General features: G+C 44.4%; 1 protein-coding gene across 5 annotated transcripts in view; it reads right to left on the bottom strand.

Annotated features, from left to right (window-relative positions):
• The window catches only part of sema6cb (semaphorin 6Cb), a 149,994-nt gene that overhangs the window by 77,953 nt on the left and 49,933 nt on the right, over positions 1-22,108 (bottom strand). For 3 of the 5 annotated variants that reach the window (XM_063879382.1, XM_063879381.1, XM_063879387.1), the window contains one exon: positions 14,814-15,003. The exons of the other annotated variants lie outside the window; for them this stretch is intronic. The gene's annotated coding sequence lies outside the window, so the exon portion shown is untranslated. The remainder of the gene's footprint in view (positions 1-14,813; positions 15,004-22,108) is intronic. 5 annotated transcript variants of the gene reach the window in all.

Raw genomic sequence — 22,108 nt, 5'->3', positions numbered from 1 at the left:
CATCCCTCCCCTCATCTCCCTCATCTCCCGGCCTCCTCTTCATACATAAAACTGAATGTTAACTACCCTCTCCTCCTCTCGATCTCTCCCACATCAATAATTCAAAATGTTATCGAGAAACACTACCTGAACCCTGTATTGACAAAAATCCAAGCACTGTCATTCCCTCAAGGGCGTCATAATTGGATACCTCCCGAGGCTACTGCTGCGAAATGCAGAGCGAGAAGAGAGAGGAGTGTTGTTGTTGTCTGTGTGTGCGTTTCCATTTTTACCTTTTTCTATTTCAGTGACTCTAATCTGACCCGAGAGCCGAAGTCAGCCAATTTATCCAGACGAAGACAAACCCCTCTGGGATTATGTAGAAGTGGGTAAGAAAGTGCCCTAACTTTAAAAAGGAATGAATGGCAGCTTTTTCCTTTGAGTTACAAGTGGGTATGAATTAAAAAACACCTCGTAAGAGCAGCCACATTTCTATAGAGTCAAAAGCATCAGCAGGGAGGTTTTGCAATACATAACCTCCCCTGTAAACTGATATATCTGTATGCACATCACGGAGACACAACACCCCCAATCTGACGCTGCACACCGTGGTCAGCTCTGCTAAAACAATAGAGGAAGAAATTGATATACGAAGGATGAAAGAGCAGATTTCATCTCCTGTTCCCGGACACTTTACACACTGTTTTGCTGCCTGGGCCTGTCATGATTTACATAGATGCTGACCCCTTACAAGGGTAAAGAAGAGAGGAGATATTCAAGAGACCAGACGGGACGAAAATATGCTAATAAAATGTGTTAATATTTAGAGGGCAGGGAGATAGGAGAGAGAAAAGGTTACTCTTTCTTGTTGCCAGGAGATTTGCTTTCAAGCTAAACCAAAGCTAGGAGACCCCTGTCAGTTTGGGTAAAGACAAGCAGGTGGATAACGGCTTTAGTGATGGGTGTTGGTCTCCATGCATCGCCTGAGGTGCACAATCACGGACAAGACTCAGACAGGGTTTGCCCACACCAGGGGTGTCCAAACTACGGCCCGGGGGCCAAATGCTAAAGGTATGGAATATGGCCCATACCAGAATCTCGTGCTTTTCTTCTTAATTACATACAATTAAAAATATACTACACAGTATTCATGTGTTAATCAGCCACATTTTAAATTAATTCAGTCAATTAAAGTTGATGAAACGTATTTGCATAACAACCTTGAGAAATACCTTTCATATTTCCCCTTATTATAAACCGGGGCTTCTGTTTTAAGGGATGAGCTGCCATCCAAATAAATGAAACCGTACCGAGAGCTGTGATATATTGGGCGTATATTCAACTATCCAGCATCATTTGCCTACATCTGATTGATTTTGCTAACTTATAACTTAAGTGGCGATATACCTCTCCTCTAGCCAGCCCTTGGTATGTATTTCTGGATGTGACCCGCAGGTAAAAAAGTTTGGACACCCCTGGCCTACACCTTTATGTGCATGTATACGTAACCAACGCACCTCATTAATGCTTTAACACACTGTACTGTATATAATTGTTTCCGGAGCTTGGCAAACCCTCATTCTGCTGTCAGTGCAGGAAGCAGAAAACACTCTAAATAAATCCTCATAGCAGAATAAAACTTCATACCTCAGCACAACTGAGGCAGGCTCGCCCAAAACGACAACACAAATTAGACTTGTGTTGTGTGAATGCGAACACAGGATACTGACCTTACAACTAACCTTGGAGTTTGGAAGCTTAACATGCCTGTGATGCTGTTATCTGTGCCACAGCTTGGTTGCTAGAATACCAGTACGCAGTGTAAGTGGGCTTTTAAACAGACAGTGGCTCTGCAGGTAAGAACATTGAGGCAGCTCATTAAATGAGACAGCATGGCAGCGAGGAGTGCCAATGGAAGAGGGGCTTGACCGCAGAAAACAACAACAAAGAAATCACCATCTGGTATGCAGAACACCGGCCATGAGATTTACATATAATACAAGAGCACACAGAACGCCCAACCAGAGCCATAGCTTTCTGACAAAGGATTTGAAGGTATAAAAAAAGCCCTCATAGGTTCCCTATAACATTCACCTGACTCGATCAGAGCCAGTAATTGCCTGCATAAACTGAGTGGATGCAGATCTAACTTCTCCCCCGTCATTGTTTAAGGATGCTCCCGTTGAAGACCTCCACTTTGAGGACTCTCCGGTCTTTGTGTCCGTTCACACAGCAACGGACAAAAAGAGAGGGAGACTTCTCTATTAACACAGAGGCTCTTTGATCTCCATCTCCCCTGTGGTACCAATTAGCTTGCTGCACCGTGTGCATTTCAAACTCTTTGCACTTCCTATTTTGAAAGACATCCTGCATGAATTATCAATCTACCAGAACTTCTTTTTATTTAATTCCCTCTCCACGAAGAGTGAATTTTGAGTGGCATATTTCCAAAACTTGGCTCATTCAAATGAGGAATCTCTGCTAGTAGTGGAAGGAGGACACATCACAGTTCACCCGGACTGCAGATGTCACCTCACCATGCTTATTTTTGTTAATCTTGAAAGAAGAGGCAGCTTCAAGAGTGCCAAAACTGATCTAACTATTTAAAATATAAAACACATAAAGAAGGCACAGAAGTTGAGGAATTGATCAAAGGAAGATAAATAGCGGAGACGATTCCTTCAATCCCTTTATCCCTTTTTAGCAGAGGCAATCAAACAGCCGTCACCCAGAAGATCCATCCCTGTCACATTACCCGAACAAGATTATAAGCAGCGGTGTGGCGGGGGGGGGGGGGGAGCTACCACGGGAATGTGAGACAAAAGTACATTCAAGGAATTTCAGTCGAACGAGAACAGAAGCAGCGAGCCCTGCTTTTATAAATGAATGATTTTTGCAATCTGAGTGGTCGATGCTGATGAAGGGAAATATAAATCAAGGGTAAGAGTGAGGCTTCTCGGCGAGAGTGCCTCCCAGAGATAATGGCATCATCATGCCTGTGTGCTTCGCTGTTCCTGGGAAGATTAAACACTTTATCATTGTCTCTGGGACAAACACGATCTGTACGTAGAGCGTGCATGCGATTATCAAACCCGTTTTTGTTTCCTCCGTGCTCAAACCTGACATTCAGGCGTCGGCGTCATCACAAGAAGCCTCAAGAGTACGAATGAAAAGAGACAGAAGTCTTATCAGGACTGCGCTTCCTTTCAGGGCAGAAGAAGGCAGCTGACCTCACTTTTATTACCGCTGCCTCACACTGATGATATCATCTAAACGCATAGTGAAAGACCCAGACGCCTTCACGCTCGGTTTATCTCGTTTTATGGCTCTAACATGTCCAGGAAAAGTCAGCGGCCATGGGCGATCGAACAGCAGGGAGCAGTGCGCCTCCTCTCCCCTCATCACAGGTTACAAGGTGTCAGGGAACATGGGAGGACGGCAGTAGGAGCCGGGGCAGGAAACAGAGAGATGGGACATGAATAGTGACGGTGGGAAAGTCAGTAAATCTAAATGAGGAAAAAAGGAAGACAGGAGATAGGAGGGATGTGTGACAGCGTCTCACAGCTCACTGGTCTGGAATCAGCCAGCCAATCAATTCCACCATTCAGGCTCAGGCTGGCAGGTCCTGCTTCATCGGCACCGAGCGTCAAAGGCAGCGCCAACTTATCCACAGCGCTTAATTACTTTAATGATCATTCAACGTAGTCAGGAGACACAAACAAAAGTATAAACCTGACCGGATCCTGGGCGCCACCATTAAGATCTGAACTCTGACAGCAGTCACTCTGAGGACTGATCCAGCAGGGAACACTACAGGAGGTCTTAAAATAAAGGGATGCTCATAACCATGGTAGAAAAGCAAGTCAAATGATACTATAAATGTGTTCTTTGAGCATTTAGACAATCTAACTGACCGTTATTTTGACTCGAGGGCATCAAAACCTGTATCTATGTTCCTGTGTCGACTCGAGCAATCAAAAGACTTGAAAAAAAACAATAGATTAAAAGTTATTTGCTCCAAATAATGACCTCTTTTAGTACGGACATAGTATTATGAAATAGTTTGAGGACCAAAACCATCAGAGATACAAATCTGATGTACCGTTTCAAAATAAAAGACCTTTGAAATCTCTTATATGAGCTATCGTCCCTGGGTTTCTAAATAAGAATAAAAAAACAATCCATAATTTCACCTCTGGCTGGTAGCAGGCCACCTGAGAAAATCACTCAGAGAATATCAGGACGTACAGTTTCAAAATAAAAGACTTTTGGAATCTCTTATACGAGCTATTATTTCAAAATAAAAGACTTTTGGAATCTCTTATATGAGCTATTGTCCCTCTGTTTTTAGATAAGATTAAATATAAAGTCTGTTCATAATCAAAGACCCGTTCCACTTCAGGGCGGTAGCAGTTCAACCAGAGAATACCACTTGTTATTGTTTCTCTTGCCTACGGCTGTCGGGGTCGGAGTTATAGAAAGAAACCCGTGTCCCGAATTGACAAATGAAGAATCATAAGACCCAGTCGCCACTCCGACATATCTAATCAGATTCTCTCTCCGAGGCAAAATCAGAGGCATCAATCAATGTGGTCATCGTCCTGTCATGGTGCGGCCTTTACCAGCTCCGCACCACCCAAATGAAGCATTTTAGACCTCTGTGTTCCAGCATGTGCGTTAAAGCACGGACAGGAGCTAACTTTAGATACTGTAGCCTTTCGAGGAGCTAAGGACGATAAGCTCTTATCTCCGTCTGAAATCCCCAACAGCCATTAGAGGCGTTGAGCTTGCATAGCAGTCTATCTAATTAGCGTTTAAACAATCCTTCATAAACATCAGAGGATAATTGTAGTTAGGATGTCATTACTTCTATCTTGACACAAGGAGCTTTTGTGATTACAGTTTATAAAAAGGCGAGCTAATATAAGAATCTTTCCTTAATCGGTCATTTTGATTCATCGAATATAAGCTATATGCTTGTTAATACCCGCTGCCAGTTGTCTAATCGTTTGAAAGCCAATGTTTCCCTGAGTAGTCAGGAGTCCTTGTTCAAAGCGTTGTGTCACCCGACAAATATTTTTTTTTAAAACACTTGATCGCGGCAGATCAAAGCAGCGCATCTAGTATTCATCTGTCGACTCCCTCGCCATATCTGAGCCCAAGTGTTCCACTCATCAGCATTTCCGGTTTTTACAGAGTGAAGCCGACACAGAGAGAATAAAAGAAGTTGCGAGTGCACCAATTCACACTGGGGGAGCAAAAGATGGACGGGAAGAAATAAGACAGGAGGACAACAAAAGCTCTCTCTCTCTCGCTCGCTCTCGCTAGAAGACGCACCACTGACTCAGAGTCTATTCGCCCCCCACCCCTCTGCCATCCTCTCTTCATCCTTCCCGTGGCTTTGACCAGCTACAGGAATAATAGGAAAGCGAGGGTACAAACAGGACCATTTATAATAGGCCCTGATGCTGGTGTGAGAGGGTCGGCTGAGCCTGGGTGGTGGTGGGGGTGTCATTACGTGTGAGTACGTGATAAATGCACTCTGCTTGTCGGATTTGAGATTCTCATTAGTCTGTGTTCAGGAGGAGACCCGGGGCCATTACTCTTGTGGCTTCCTTGACAAGAGGCTGAATGTGTCTGTGTATAAGAGCAAGAGAAACAGAGAGCTGTGTGTGTGTGTGTGTGTGTGTTTCTGTTGGGAGGCCTTTACACATTAAGGCATTTCAGATGACTTATCGTGGCCTCTGGGAGACATCGTCAAAGGTCTTCCCTTCTAACGGTTGCAGTGATTGCATGTCTCACGGTCTCAATGCATGTCGTGTTTCTGATAGCAATTTCACATCTGCATCGGGAGTTCATGTAGTGTAAGCTAGTTGGAAGACTTTTGCTATAGGGCTAAATAATTTACAATTGATTGATCCTGATGTTGCAAATCTACTCAAGTGGATATCAGTCCAGTTTCTGTTCGTTGTTGAGAGTTTCTTTACTTAAACATGTTGCATGGCTGCTCATTTCAGGTTCATATTATAGTGTTATGTCTCTACTTTGACATGTTTACCTGCTTTAATGTTCAAAAAGCGCTTTATTTTTCCCATACTGCCTGTGCAACCTCTCTTTTCACCCTCTGTCTGAAACCAGAGCCCAGTCTGCTCTGATTGGTTAGCTGGCTAGCTCTGTTGTGATTGGTCAACCACTTAGAGATGTCCCGCCCCTTAGCCTATCACGTACAAAGTGTTGGAGCAGGGAACCCCCTAAAAAGCATACTAGGGCCTCTTTAAGCCGTGTGTTTCGAGTCGATGATCAACGTTTCCTGTATCTCAGTAATCCTAACTCTTCCTTCCTCAGTAGCAACCTTAGCTGAATTGACACCAATAACACAACAACCCTCGATGCCAAGCTCGTCTGCATTTAGCTATTCTTTTCGTACCGTTCCCCACTGAACTGTGGCATCCAAAAGGTGAGTGACACAAAGCCTCTGCAGGAAAAACACAAGGACAAGCTGTGCCACATGAGCGTGAAAACAGATCTGTAAGCTGCCCTTTACTGTGACTGACACAACGGAGGCATCTTTAAAACGTGTGATAGCAAGAGGACGTAGGTAGCAGGGACAGGTAGTCCTTTATCCGCTGGCACTGTGAGACTTGTATGTCATGTCAAACGGTTTCTTTCATCAGGCGGAGGAAGGAGGAGGTAGCCGGATGCCTGAGTCTGTAGCTGTGCCAGTCGTCTGGACGTCTGGCCCAATCAATATTCAGCTTGCTGTCTCCTGTTTCTGTACCTCTGTCAGACTGTGCTGCTGGTGGGGCTTACCATGGACAGGAAATGTGATGCCACGCCGGGGCGGACGCTGACACTTTCATTTGTCGCTGGTGATAGGGTTAGTCAAAGTATTCCTGGAGCTCATCAGCCAGCTGGCCTTATTTGCTCGCTGTACGGATGAATTTTCAGCCCTCTCGAGAAACGCTTCGCCACAATGACCTTGACGCTCAATTGATGGATATTTTTCATTTTGTCAGAGCCTCTGTGGAGCGGACACCGTGTTGTCGGGTACTGATGAACCAGCACGAGGGCTATGAAGGCTACCTCTTTCATACCTGACACCATATTTGCCTCAAAATGAGCAGCTATAAAGATCGAGCGGTATAGGCATCACACAGAAAGTCGAAGAAGCAAGCTCACAGGCAGTTCTGCATATATTGACGAGGCAGAATAGTAAATAGGAAGGTAAACAGAGAGGCGGGTAGTCAGAAAGACAGTTTGAAGTCTCTGGTGTATGTACAGGACTCCTACAATTGCACATTTCCTGCACAAATCTGCAACCACTAATTTGAACAAAAACTAAAAGAAAATCAGTTCCTCATCCAGAGGGACGATGATGGGGTGTGCAGGTTATGGAAAAGGAATAAATTACCATTACTTCTGAAGCTTTAGTGCCTACAAGTATTTATTTACACTGTGTGTTCTCCAGTACCTCGGATTGTTCTGTGTGTTTGCTTTTGATTATCTGCAGCACAGTTTAACACGACGGCCATGACGCCTCATGAGAGCACCAGAAGACAAATCTACATGTATGTGGAGCTGCATGTCTGGAACATGCAGAGATCTTTTACTATGCACTCACCCATTAATATCACCCGACACGAGGGTATAAATAAGAATAAATTCAGCTTTGTACAACTGTGTTTGTGTTAGATTTGGGCTGTGCAGTCTGCTGAAGCGTGGTTCAGGAGGAACATATGCAACTTATCATTTTAATGTTTGCTTATGTTAAGTGTTTGACACCAATGACCCGTAAACACATGCTCTCTTTAATGCACACTGTTAAACTTTGTGAACATTTAATAAATTGTGTTTTACTTTATGGCCTGTAGCTTGTGGCCTGGCTGACGTCCAAGTTCAAAACGAATGTGTTTTTGGTGGAATCGCGGAAGAGATATATCCCCTTAAGTAAACATACATATAGACCATTTACATCCAAGCTGGGGCTTTAAAATATGGCTGGCACCTTGAATCAGGTGCTTTATTTACAACTAAAATAATACAACCGAGCAGATTTGTTACCTTGTTGGGTGCTTATAATAAAACACATTCTCCCTCTTCAGGAGGCTGCTGTGTGTCTGCAGCAGTAATGAGGCGGTTCAAATGGATGTTTTGTGCACCTTATGGTGGTTTTATGACAACATTGTAGATCTATGCTTAAAAAACTGTGTACCAAAAAAGACTCACTGGCAGTGAAGAAGATTTACTTTAATCTTGCACTTTATTTCCTTTCCCTGCTTCTGTGGCAGGGAGTTGGAATTGCAGATGTCTTCTCTCAGTGGTTAAGCCCTTTGGCCATATGCTCACGCCGCACAGACCAGGACACAAAGGGGTTTTTTAATCAGTCTTCTCAATGACGGAGCACATTCTGTCATTAAAAACTCCAGCCTTTGAGCCTTGCTCTGGCTCTCGCCTCTAAGTCTGTTGGTTGCAGCGAGGCTCCAATTATGACATCGCCTTTCAAAATATCTCTGAAGTTTTGCTCACATCTTTGGGGATTTCTGATCTATTTGAGCTGGCTGGAATCCGATGCTGTCCTAATACTATTGTCTCTCTGTCTGTATAAAGCATAGTATTTCTGTCACACCGAGAGTGTATGATTCAGAAAGAGCGTCCTCTTTTTGTTGCTCTGCTGTATGCAACCCAAACACAGTGGTGAAACAAGTAACTGAACCAGTTACCTGGTTACCTAACTGGGGTAGACCAGCTATGAAACAGGGATGTTGTGAAGTTTTTAGAAAATGATTTAAAGCTATTTTTGACCGTATCTGGGTCCACCTCCTCTTTGGCACCAAAAGGAATAAAACCATTTCCCTTTGGCAAGCACGTGCGGTGAAACGGTGTCAAGCTGACAAGTGCAAACAGCCAAAAGCTAAAAAATAAAAGATCCTTTCCATCTCAAGCTGCTCCACTGGAGCCCAGCCAAGTGTCCAATTTTAACGCACACAGGAGTTATGTGAAGGGTGAAACGGACAAAACTTTAACGGGTAAATATTTGAACTTTATTTTAATTTAATTAATGTGGGTTTTGCCCTCGAAGTAAACATTATTCAACAGCACAGAACATTATCATAAATTAAGCGGACTAAAATAAGACTCGCTATTGTGTGACCTTTACGTGTTGTTTTAGACATAAAAAAGTATTAAACGGTTGAACCTTTGCTCAATTTGAAATGGTAATTAGAAAACAGCCTGGAGTTTGTTTTGGAGGGCTTGCTGACTTTCAACTCAACTCCAAGCGATACCACCCGCATTATTCAAATGTGCTAAATGTTTCAAACCTGAGCAGAGGAGCAGCAGTGCAGCGTGGAGTTTAGAGTAAAGCACACAGCAACTGAACTTGCTCCTGATACAGGTGTTCCCGCTGAGTGGTGTGCGGCGGGGTTGCTGACATTGTAGAAACAGTTATACTGTTGAAGAGGATTTCTAAAAAGACAAGGTGTATATGCTCAGAGCTCTGGTACTATTTTACTATAAACATTACACCTCTAACTTGGACCAATGGACACAAAGACTTAGGGTGGTAAACAGTATGGAAAATATGAAACTGCAACTCAGGATGGAAGTATATCTAGGCAGATGGGCACCTGTTAGTAGGTATTTAGCAACATATGGTAAACCTCTAATTGGGCTCTATTCATTTATAGATTTTACTGCTATTGTATATTGTACGGTTGATTATATTATACACATATGTACTATATACAACTGTATTATATTGTATCTGTACCATATTGTGTGGCACTCACTGTCAAGGAACTTGTTCTAATACATGTTCAAAAAAACAGAAACTAACTTGGCTACAGATTTGGTTTTTTGACTCCATGTCCTGGGAGATTTTTGTTTGTTTGGCAAATGCAAACACTGCTCCTGGGTATTGAGGGTGTAGGTGCACAATGCAAGGTCTGTGTGGTATTTTCGACACAATATTGGTGCTCGGTGAGCACTGTAGCATGGGGGCGGAGTTAGTAACCTGGCTGCAATCACATCCTCACTCGGGTTTTGCATGGACAGAGTCAGGGGGCGAAATGTTCTGTGGACTTGGCAATTTCCCACCGCAATCAGCACCACACTTGCACTACTACTACTACTGATTGTGTGTGCCTGCTTCTTTCTCTTGTAATAAATGGTCAAATGTAAGTGGAGCGGTTCCGTGTGAGCGCGTCAACGTGTTTTCCTCCAGTATTTAGCCAGTTGCAGCTCCTATTGGACTGCCACAATAAGTGTAACGTAATGCTCTTAAAAAAAAGGATTGCTGTCCCGTAACGGGGGGATGATTTATTTAAACTCGGCCGCAGATTTGTTTTTGCACTCCATGTTCTGGGAGCTTTTTGTTTCTCTATGCATGTGCCAAATGCAAACACTATAGTCCTGGTGATGGGGAGGGCAGCCAGCAGATTGTTTGTGCTGACAGTGAAAGAGCTGTTATCACAAACGAGGGGCTGTTTTCCTCCTCGGAGCTTGCTGTCTGTGTTCGAGCGTGGACACGAGATTGCATTTGTGTGTGTTGTTGTAAAAGCCTGGCTCCTGTCCAGCAGCTCCGAGAGTCTAATAGCGTGTGGACATCTCATAAAACATTGCATGCTGGGGGAGGTTTCCACGGTTTGTTTTTTTTGCTTAGATGGCTGGTTTGAATTGCTCCGGGATGTTGCATCACTTCAGCTTTCCCGTGTGACGATAACTATCGGTTGTTAACGTCAGAGTCAGCAGAAAGTTTCTTCGAAGTCCAAATATTAGTCTGAAAGGCATGTTTCAGAGTCTTCTCTTTGTGGTTAGAAAGGCTCATCAGATCCCTGTTGAACACCAACAAACTGCCGATCAATAACCAAATAATTATTTTCACAGCTTGAGAGGAAAGTCCTCAAAGGGCTTCAGCTACATGAGAAATTTGCTTTTATGTTTTCTCAGTTTTCCTCGATCTTTTTATGCGTTCTCTTGCGGCCCGAGCTGCAGAGGGAGCTTCAGGACTCCCACACAAATGACTCTGCAGATGCCTGAGAGGAAGGCAGGGAATACATCACATCAGCGGATCGATATCACTCCTCGGGGCTCGCAGGTTCACTGAATATTAAGCAACCGTGGGAAAGCTATCTCGTCACGTTCCAGGTAAAGGAGCACTAAAGCCGGCAATTATCCCAACCACCCGCCCACAGAGGGGATGCAGGGTTCCAATGAAAAGAGAATCTCAACCATTTAATCCATTTAAAGTCTTGTATTTTTATAATTAACTCCATCCGGGGGTATTAATTTGACTCGGAAGATTGGTTTCCCTGCTTTGTGAAAGAGTTGTTGGTGTTGATTATTTCTTAAGCTACTGACAGAAGCCATCAGTGTTCACAAATATACCAATTACACAAAACCGATGAGGTCATTTAAAACCCTCAGGTTAAATGTGGATATTTCACACACCAGGACATGAAGTGACTGGTGACATTAAGAAATGCTCCCAAATGTTTAGAGAGGACACATTTTAAAGAAACCCTATTGTTATTTTCCCCCTTTCCTGTAGTGTGTTATAGGTTTCAGTGCATGTAAATGGTCTGCTGTTAACATTGGACTCCTTTGTTTACTTCCTTAACATAGTGACAGCACTGTGTAACGTCTCTATTGGCTAGCGCTCCGACACATTGTATGTGACAGGCTAAAGGGGCGGGCAACCTATAAGCGGTTGACCAATCACAACAGAGCCGACCAGCTAACCAATCAGAGCAGACTGGGCTCTGGTTTCAGACAGAGGGTGAAAAGAGGTGCTGCAGCACAGACAGTATGAGAGAAATAAAGAGCTTTCTGAACATTAAAGCATGGAGACATGTCCCAGTAGAGACACTACACACTGATATACACCAGAAAACACGCAGAGTATGTCCTCTTTAATCCAACCAGTGATGCCCTCATCAGCTCAGAAGAATTCTTTTTGGGCCAGATGTTACTAAACGTTGTTGAATCAGGGTTTCTCCAATTTGTATATCCAAGAATCTTTTAATACAACTACTACTTCGTATTTTCATTCATCTCAATTACATTTTATTTAACCGATTTAGATCTTGTATATAGAGTTGCTCATTTGAAAGAAAATGCAGCTGCATGTCTTGACTTAGCTAAAACACTCTGTGCACTTTTACAAACTGGTCTGTGAGGACACTTAAAACTGATAAGTATTACCCTAACATCCGTCCTCTCAAGTGTTTTGTGTTCCCGGAATAGGACAAGTCCTCCTGACCTGTGAGCCTTCTCTTGTTGAGAAGCAGCATTATAAAGTAAAACTCCTTCAGTTTTTACTTCCTTTGTTAAAGTCTGTCACCTCCTGCGAGCTGAGAAGCTGTTCTGTTTCAGCCTCGCATGATTTAAGCTAAGATGGGAGTATTTTTAAAATCCCTTCCCAGCGCTGCTTTGAAAAGGGTAAAAAACAAAACCAAATTGGGGAACATTTCTACCTCCCTGGGACACAGCCTAATGAGCAAACGCCAGTCATGTCTGACAGACTGTGATCTTACCAGAAGTCATGTTGCAATATCACAACACTCATGGGGGAGTGTAGCAGCGTCTCGTGGGTAAACATGGTTAAGACAGCAGGTCTGTGAATAGAACAGCCTGCTAACATGTACAGTGCATCAGTGATGGTATGCGTCTCTACGGTAGGTTGTGAGTTGAGGCTCCCAGAGTGCCACCAGCCTACCATTACTCTGAGCTCTGCGTCTCTGTCAAAATCCCTCAGCATCCCCCTCCCCGCCTCTCCGAGAGGAGCCAAGCGGGGAGCCTGTGACAGTTAGCAAGCGCCTGGGCTGCACACATCATTGATACTAATGGGGATGGAAGGCTGGTGTAGGGTGGCATGCGTGTCAGAGTTCTTGTGTGTGTGTGTGTGTGTGTGTGTGTGTGTGTGTGTGTGCATACGGGGTAACCAGAGTCGGGATTACACAAGTGCGGTTGCTCTGCGGCACGGAGATCAATTCATGTCGCTGCGGCAAATGGCATGACAACCAGTCTCCTCCCCATCGCCATCTGCCTCCTCTGTGCCAATTTGTCTCGGCACATCCGAGTGTGTCCGTGCCCTCGTTTAACATTGAGCTGGAGAACAAGACGGTGGAGCAACACCAGGAAAGGAAAAAAGAAAAGAAAGCAGCAAATAGGGCCACTGATAAAGACAGGAGCCCTCAGGGTGAACAGTGAGAGAGGTTAACTGGAGTTTATCAGAGGGCAAAGACGAGGAGTATACTCGGGGAGGCGTCGCAGCGTGCTCAGGTGCAACCCACATACCTGCATCGTCCTGGATTTGAATCTAGGACTGGCACGTCTCCTGTCTTCCTGCCATCTACACCCAGAATTTCCTAAGATTTTAATCCAAAAGCATGACAAAAACAAACTGAGACGGCTGATAATCTCAGTGTGGTGCTGAATTCTTCCTTAATTTTGTAGCTGAAAACACAGGTGCCAAAACGAGGTTCCTGCCGACATTTGGGGGGGGGGGGTGGGGGGTGGAACTGAGTTAATGTGCTATTAAACAACCTGAATAACGGTATGAACTGAATTTGTTCGATCACACTCTGCAGGGTTCACAGTTTAAGTTGTGCAAATTGGGACGGGTTAACAGAGAGCGCCCCGTTGTTTTGCTTTGGCATAAACAGATCTGTTTTGTTTTTCCGACTGAAGCATGTGGGCCGTGAACAAATGTTCATACATGCAAAATATGCGGCAAACTATGCTTCACTTACGGTGGGAAGGATACAGTGCCTGCATTGTCAAGTGAGTGGGTGACAAGATACGAGAGCAATGCCACTCACTCCCTTTCTGCCTCCCTCTCTTTCTCTCTCTCTAGCATTTTTGGCACGATAATACCCTCTATTCATCTCGCCGGTCTGATCATGTTTCACGCCTGTGCACCCGCATTGACTGCCGTTCTGTCCCATTTCACCCCCTTTGATACGTCTTTGTGTCATCAATAATGACAGGCAGAAATGGCCGTCCACATCGGGGGGCCTCGCATGCCACCGCGACGCCAGCAATACAGTTCAACACCTCGTTCGTATACTCAGACTCAGCCGTCCTTCCTAATCATCATGCATTGTTTCCCCCGCTGTCAGCAGTGGGCTTCTATTCATTTTTTGACTGACGCACGATACTCCACAATGGCCCCGTGCTGCACATATGCACAGCTAGCCAGAAAAAGAGATCACAGCACAATAGTGGCGCTTTGAAAAGGGGGGACATGAATACAGAGTTGGCCCGACATTTTGCTCCATCAAAAATTGCTGCAAATAAGAGCTCATGGAGACAAAGCTAGCTAACAACAACAACAACGTGTCTGTGTTGCATAAAGTCTACGTGTCTGTTGTCTACCTGGGTGTGTGAGGCGGAGCGGTGATTGAAAGCTCTCCAGAGTCTTTTTGCCACTTTGAAAAAACACTTCACAATCATGACCCCGCACTCGCTTATACAATCAGCTACGGGTGTAATAAGGGAAGGCTATTAACAGACAGACATTCTCTCTCTCCATTACCCAGGCAATCTGAGCCGCCCAGGGTTTAAACTCGAAGTTATGCCACACAAAAGTCATTATTTCCAAACGACCCGCAGTACTGTTTGTTTTTCCTGGGAAATATATGGGACACTCATTGGGTTTCATTGAGTGTCTTTGATGGACAAACACTGTGGTAAGTATTTCCACACACTGAAGAAGAAGTCCAGTCTGATTTGTTCTCAAAATCCACAACGAGGTCTACAAAAAACAAACGGTGAAAGCTGAGAATGGAGGACATTTATGATTCTGCACAATGCAAAAGCATAACTCAACTTACAGAAAGGTTTCGTCACGTCCAATGATCCACCAATCCACTTTATCTTGAGCTCCTCCCTACTTCTCTCAGGATTGGCTCTTTATCCTGGTCGGGGTCTTGGAGTCGGGGTTTTAAAGATGGGGGGGGGGTCAGGGGTTGATACCCCCTTTGAGATACTCTCTCTAAAAATGTTCAGTCTTCGACAAACTTCCTGTGAGAGCAAACAGAAACAAACATGAGTATGAACAACAGCTGCACTGCACACACACACACGGCTGAAAAACATCAGGGGTTTATCTCTTTTGCTTTTACGGGGCCAATGACCCTCCGAGCCCCCAGAGAGGGGCTCCATCTTCTCTCTGTAAAATCTCCTCAGTTACTCTGCTGTCATAACATCACAGCTAACACGAGCAGAGAGGCCGTACACAGAGCCAGATGTTAGGCCAATCACGGCGATGAAAAGGACGGGGCTGTGATGGTTCCTGGAAGAGCACAGGAAGATGCTGCTCCTTCTTAATATGAGGATATGTGCTAACAAACTACTTTTGTATTCATATGTACGTATCTGTATGTTCTGCTGATGTATGATTTGAAAACATAGAGTGCACATTTGCTCAAATATATATGAACACAAATGTGGTATCAGTGTGTGTGTGTCCAAGTGTAATTACTGTGTACTGACAACAAACATAAGTCATGAGTTAAGGAATATTCTGTTCCCGTGTCCAAACCTCCACCCACACTCTGTTTTAGAGCAAATGCATGACAACATGGAGTAAATAGTGTGAAGAGTATCAGGACTCATGTTCCTCTGGATTATGTCTCCTGCTCAGAAAAGCAATCCTCCTCAAAGAGACAGCATGATCTGTGGAGAGGTATTGGCTAGCGCTCCAACACGTACGTGATAGGCTAAGGGGGCGGGACATCTCTAAGTGGTTGACCAATCACAACTGAGCCAGCTAACTAATCAGAGCAGACTGGGCTCTGGTTTCAGACAGAGGGTGAAAAGAGATGTTGCAGTACAGGCAGTATGAGAAAAATAAAGAGCTTTCTGAACAATAGAGCATGGAGACACAAAATACATATAAACCTGGAAATGAGCAGCCCTCAAAAGACTGACCCATGCTTTCTTTAGCCCACCTCACCAACTTGACTGTCAACCTTTTAAACAGCCTCCCTAAAGAAAAAGCACAATCCAACCAGAAGGAAAGAATAACTTCCTGTAAATCCATTCTTGCAAGTTCAGAGGCCTCCCAACGAGCCGCACGGTGGTGACTAAAGGCGAGTGTTGCATGGATTTTCTGTAACTGAGCTTACCGCCTACACAGAACCTACGCACATACGCCCAAGGTACAGAAATGAGGATGGGGTTTGTAGCCGCAGAGTGATTACTCATGTTCTTATCCCTGGATAAAGTGCGTCCAACTCACGGGCTCCCTCGCCGATGAGCTGCATTGCTCCCCCCCCCCCCCCAATCCCTCCTGAAAGAGGCGGCTGACTGCAGCTGCTGTGAGCTCAACACCACCGCCGACTCCCACCGGGGCATCTTACAGCCACCGAAAGGCCCGTAAATACTTAACAACCTCCTGCAAATTAAGCAGAGCGCCGTGACAGCCTTGGCCCGCTCGCCGACGGTGACTTCACCTGTAAAGATGGCGGTGCTCAAGTCATGAAGAGGGCGGGTTAGTGGAAAGGTAATGGACGCCGTGACAGCAGGTCTGAGTCATGGGAAGTGGCCTGGTGTAGTAAAGAGAGTGATGCAACCTCTTACTTCCCACACATCTGTCAGTGTGGACGGGCCACAGCTGTTTCTCCTGTCAGAAATCATCACCATCCCATAAAGCTGGGAGATCAGACACAAATCAATATCACACTCTTAATAAGAATGCTTTAACACCAACGTACAGTAGAGATGGCTGAAGAATGAAGCAAAAACCTAAATAATGATGTAATGCTCCTTCTGATAGGTCTTTTAGCCTCTGAACTTTGCTTGAAGGACGATATTTTAGCCACCAAATCTCTCAAACAGCACAGTAAATGTTCAGGTATGATAGTTGTTCGAGTCTTAATGTCGTAACAAATTATTCCCATTACTTTCCTGCTATCAAATGAACCATTTTGCCTTATATGGAAGGTAATTGTGGGGTTTTACACTCATTTATTCACGTTTCCCTTCCTTTCTTTGCCATTGTTTGCCTGAAACTAACAATTATCTTCAGTATCCATTTATCTTTTGCTTGATTAGACACAAAAGTTCCAACAACAATGTCAGAAAAATTATGAAAATGTACTAAAAAGTTTCATAAAGCCCCAGGTGAAACATTCACACTGCTTGTTTCATCCAAACAAAAGAACCTAAATGAAGAGATTCACATTACAGATTCATTTATAATCAAATAGCTGCTGATTAAATGTGAAAAATCAATTAAGGAAAGCACATTGGTGCAATGCAACACAGATCTGACAACTTCACCTTCAGATAAACAATTTAGGCTTGAAATCCTGAATTAGGACATAATAAAATCCTGTAAGATTAGATTACACTGACAGTAAATATTAAATCATAGCCCGGCTCTGAGTCCTAACAGCGTTCCCTCAAAAAATAACATGTCGATAGGATAACCAACATGATTAACAGCCGCTGGCATGGAGGGAAGGTGAATCAGAGTTAGCAGATTCGGTTAGAGAGGGACACAGGAGGGCTCTGTGTCCGCCTGTAGCTCGGGAAGTTCACAGTTAAGCTTGAAACAAAAAGAGCTTTTCTTGTTTTGCTCGGTTGTTGTTTTCCTCCCCAAACCTGAGCAGGTTCCAGTATCGATTTTAGCGAATGAGATCAGCTGGTGGGGATTGCTATCCAGCTCTGTAACCCCAGCTGCTGCGGCCGTTAGACCGGGTGATCATGTAACACACGGGAGATGAAGGATAATGTTGCCGTGATTGTTTCACTGCCACACTGCGATCATTGTGCTCCGGCATTAGCAGCTATCCTATAATTTCTAATCTCGTTTCCTGGAAATAGTCCCGCAGAGAGGCCCCCTTTTATTCTGCCATAATAGTTTGGAGGTGAGCCCCATTAACCAAATGAGCTTTTCAGAGCACAACATTTCCTATTAACGCCACTCATACGATCCCTCATCTCCTTCCAACGTGCGCCACCAGCTTCCCTAAAGACCACATGCACCGCCGAGGCGACACCACTCTTTTAGGATACTCAATCTCCCCCGAGCAATTTCGGCCTTCCTTCACCAAAATCACCCCCGAGCAGACTTACGTTCCCACCTCCACTCTGGGAAGGTCCCTGCAGGCTTTGCAGTGCTCACATGGTTGTGGTAGTGATCAATGGCCCCTGGCTGCGGGCATCGGGGGGGGGGGGGCCCTGGGCTCTAGGAATGGAGGTATTAATAATGCATGGTCCAGGCCTGTCATATCCTCCATTAGCACCGAAAAGGCGGCAGGCCCAACGGCTGATTGATTACTAATTAGATTAATTGCAGTCTTTTAGAGAAGGAGGAGAATGTAATGGACTGAGGGCGTGAGGGTAGAGGAGTCTGAAAAATGTCCAGTGAGACGTTCAGATAGGAATAGCTCACATGTATCCCCTCGGTTCCATACGGGAAAGAGTCTGTGTTATAAACAAGAATTTAATTAAAGTTCAAGCCATTACTTTTAAAATGTCAAGCCCATCCACCTGCGTATAAACGAAATCCCTCCGACCACACCGCTAACCGAGGAAGACACCGGTGTTATTTGCAGTTTTTATTTCCCCTTCCTATTCACATTAGCGTCCTGTTAGCTTTCCCTTTCTCGTAAACACGACACGATAAGACCCAGAACACTCCAGTTTAAACGTAATGTGTGTGATGACAGTGTTGCTGAACTAAAGGGTGCAGAGGAGTGTGTGGAGATTGACCTAATCGTCCCACTGTCCTTTGGAGATAAAACCAATACAACGGAAAACCAAGCTGTGGCATTTACATCGAGTCTGAGGGGTATATGAAAGGAAGAGCCACGGGATTCACCCGCAAATATCTTCATGAGTTCTCACTTTTTGCATTATGCATCTCAGACTTCAAATGTACCAATTGTTGTGAATCAGTTGAAATGGGTCTCCAATGTTCCACTTAGTGTTATTGTATAACCTCCGACATGATGAATGGGATTCATTTTTATTTGAGGACAGATTTATTGCAGAATTGATCAGAAGTAAACTGGCAGTCTGGAAAGATGTTCCACTTAATTTTGATTATCCTTGGTTTTTAATGAATGCAACTGTCTCTGTATTTTCAGGAACATTTCCATCCTGGTGGAAAATTCTTAGAGAAAAACTGAAGATAGTGGGTATTTTAAAGACAAAAACAAACTGGCATTATACTTAGACCTGTATCATCATCACGGCTGCGATTATTTCTGTCCGAATCACAGCTTCACTCCTAACAAGTGGCAAGGCAGGAATGCGTCTATGATTTCTGAGGATGAGACTAATTGGCACAATGGTATGGTCACACATTACAAACACCCACACTCGACATAAATAGCCTCACACTTCTGAGGGGATAATGCCTTCGAAATAGGGAGCCGCATTATTTGTCTCAGCCTGCCTCTGCACGGCTCGGCTGCTTGTCGGGGGGGGGGGGGGGGGACAGCCCCCCATGTACATTGGTATGTTTAGCACAATAAAATTTGCCAATTTGTTCATTTCCAAGAAGCCTGTAAAAGACACAAAAATTGGCCCAATTGGAATAATTACATGAAACAAGGATGTGGAGCGCACCTCTGATATAATGATGTCCTCAGTAATGGAAGATGGAGCATCAATGATGGGCCCCCGCCAACTTGGGACCTCTTATCTCATGTCATGAATCATACAGATTGGTCCTTATCAGTATCTTTGACAGTGAGATGGCTCTTCATGCTTTCTTGTCACAAATTAGTTCTTGAGGAGCTGTCAAGACGGAGTGGAACATTAGACCAATTAATTATTCGGCTTCTCCATCACGCTGGGAAGCGTCCCTCCGGGGAGGGATCTGACAAGGCTCTCCGACGCTCGACTCCACTGCTGTAGCAGCAAATGTCTAAAGATTGGAGCTGTGTGTTGGACTGCCAAAGCTGAAACCAGTTGGCACATCATCCCAAAGGACAATAAGCCCACACATTCATCAAGCATTCAGAAAATGTCAAGCGTTTCCTTTGCTTTCAGGTCTGCAACCAGAACCACAATGATGCTGAGACCAGAGTAAAACAGCATCCAACTTTGAGAATCAGACCGAAACCCTGATCAAATCTGAACCAGGGTTTCCCGCAGAAAATTAGTTAGTTAAGGTGGTGGGCTGTCAGTGAGAGGGGGGGGGGGGGGGTACAGACTACAGATTCTGTACTACATTTAACAGTTATTTATTCAACACTAACAATTGTAATAAATACACAACAAGCTTTTCTAAATAATTAACTTTTAAACATTCAGTTCAACCACTAGATGCTGCTGTTCGGACGCACCACAGGACTCGCAGGCATATCACATAGGCCTATTTCAACTTTTAAAACTGATTCTTTTCCAATTAATGGCACTGTTTTTTATTATTGTTTTAAATGCGTTCTGCAGAGAAGGGAGGCTGGTGTTGGTCACGGTTTGGAATGAGAGAAAACAGCACAGAGTAACATGGGGAATATCGCTCATATATATATATACACACTGTATATATTTATATAAGACCTTAGTTAAGGCGGCAGGCGTGCATTTCTTAGGCGGCCGTCTAAGCTGTAAAGTGCTGCAGGAAACCCTGTGAACCAAATCCAATATTTTTGCGATACTTTTGAAAGAAGACAAGTATGATTGACTTGAAATGAGTCATCTAACTCAACTTTAAATGGGCAGATACTTGGCATCCGGCCCCATTCTGACCTCTTTGATCCAAGTAAAGACCTGTAGCCAATTAAAGGTAATGCTATGCTAATGCCCCATCGATGCTGTAAGGTTTAGCTTGCTGAAAAAAATGCTTTGTGTTCATGCTGTGATTACAAAGCTTTCACACAGTTTGTATTTCTTCCCTCAGTTTGCTGGCCTTCTTCTGTAGCCGCCTTCTTTCCTTCCTCCTCACCTAAGCCTAAGGCTGCCTCCTACCCTCTCCTACGGCTTACTGCAGTGACCACATGCTGTGCTAAGTGAAAGCGACCCTGACTCGTCCTTTTTCCAAAACCGCTCTGGCTGACGCCCCATTGTTTTTCCTCCACTGGTGGTTGACAACTGGCCTTTCGGCAGCGGCGCTCTGCAGAGTGAACTCTGGCCCCGGCGTGTCGGCTTCTCTCTGCACAACACAAGGCCAGGTCCAAAGCCAATCGCAGAGGGAAGAAACTGCAGACATGCACCTTTTCGTCCTGCACCTTTTGCATTTAGTAGAAATTGTTCAGGCGAGAAGTGTTTCAGAATAAAATGGAGGCAGTTCTCAAGAGGAGGAAACTTTTGCTTTCATTGCCTTATGCAAGTCTAGCTAATGCATAATACTGTTTACGCAATAAGGAAAGGTACAACATTTGAAATTCAATGAGGATGCAAACAATTCCAAGTCATCTTCCCTTGAACATTACTCGGCGAACTCTGAAGGGCGAAAGCACTAACCTAATAAATGAGCTACAGCTGCAGTGCAGACAACAGGATTACATTTTCCTCATACTTAATTCCTTTATCAAAAAGCAGGGATATACCACTAAAACAAAACGCATGTACCTGCAGTGTTTCGACAGAGGGCTGCTCTTATCGCCTTCACTGGATAGGACTGGGGCCCATAATGTAATAGCCTAGCGGTGCGCTCATAAATCACCTGAAAAGGCTGTATGCCACATGCACTGACACTCCCAATCTGCCAACCTGTGTCTTTATTAAGGAGCAAGTTGTACTGAGAGGCGCCTTTTCTCCCCACAGTCACTAGGCAATAAACACCTCAAACCATATATTTATGCAGGATACACATACTTTCCTCTGTGGGCACAAATGCTATTTTTTTCTGGGCCATTATATAAAGAATGTGTGTGTGTGTGTGTGTGTGTGTGTGTGTGTGTGTGTGTGTGTGTGTGTGTGTGTGTGTGTGTGTGTGTGTGTGTGTGTGCGTGCGTGCGTGTGTGAGTAAGACAGTCAGACAAAGTGGCATTGTTTTTACATCTTGTCACCCTGCCTCTTCACAATTACAGCAATTGTCTCCCTCCCACCACGAGTGAAGCATCAATTAGGATGTATGAATGTCTATTCATATTTGATTTTTTCCTTCCTTAGTGAATCTCTTAGATGCTATCAGCCGTGTGTACACTATCGAGCGATACGTGAC

Source organism: Eleginops maclovinus, chromosome 3 (assembly GCF_036324505.1).
Source record: "Eleginops maclovinus isolate JMC-PN-2008 ecotype Puerto Natales chromosome 3, JC_Emac_rtc_rv5, whole genome shotgun sequence".
NCBI lineage: Eukaryota > Metazoa > Chordata > Actinopteri > Perciformes > Eleginopidae > Eleginops > Eleginops maclovinus.
The sequence above is the reverse complement of the archived record's forward strand: the minus strand, read 5'-3'. Positions and strand labels throughout refer to the sequence as shown.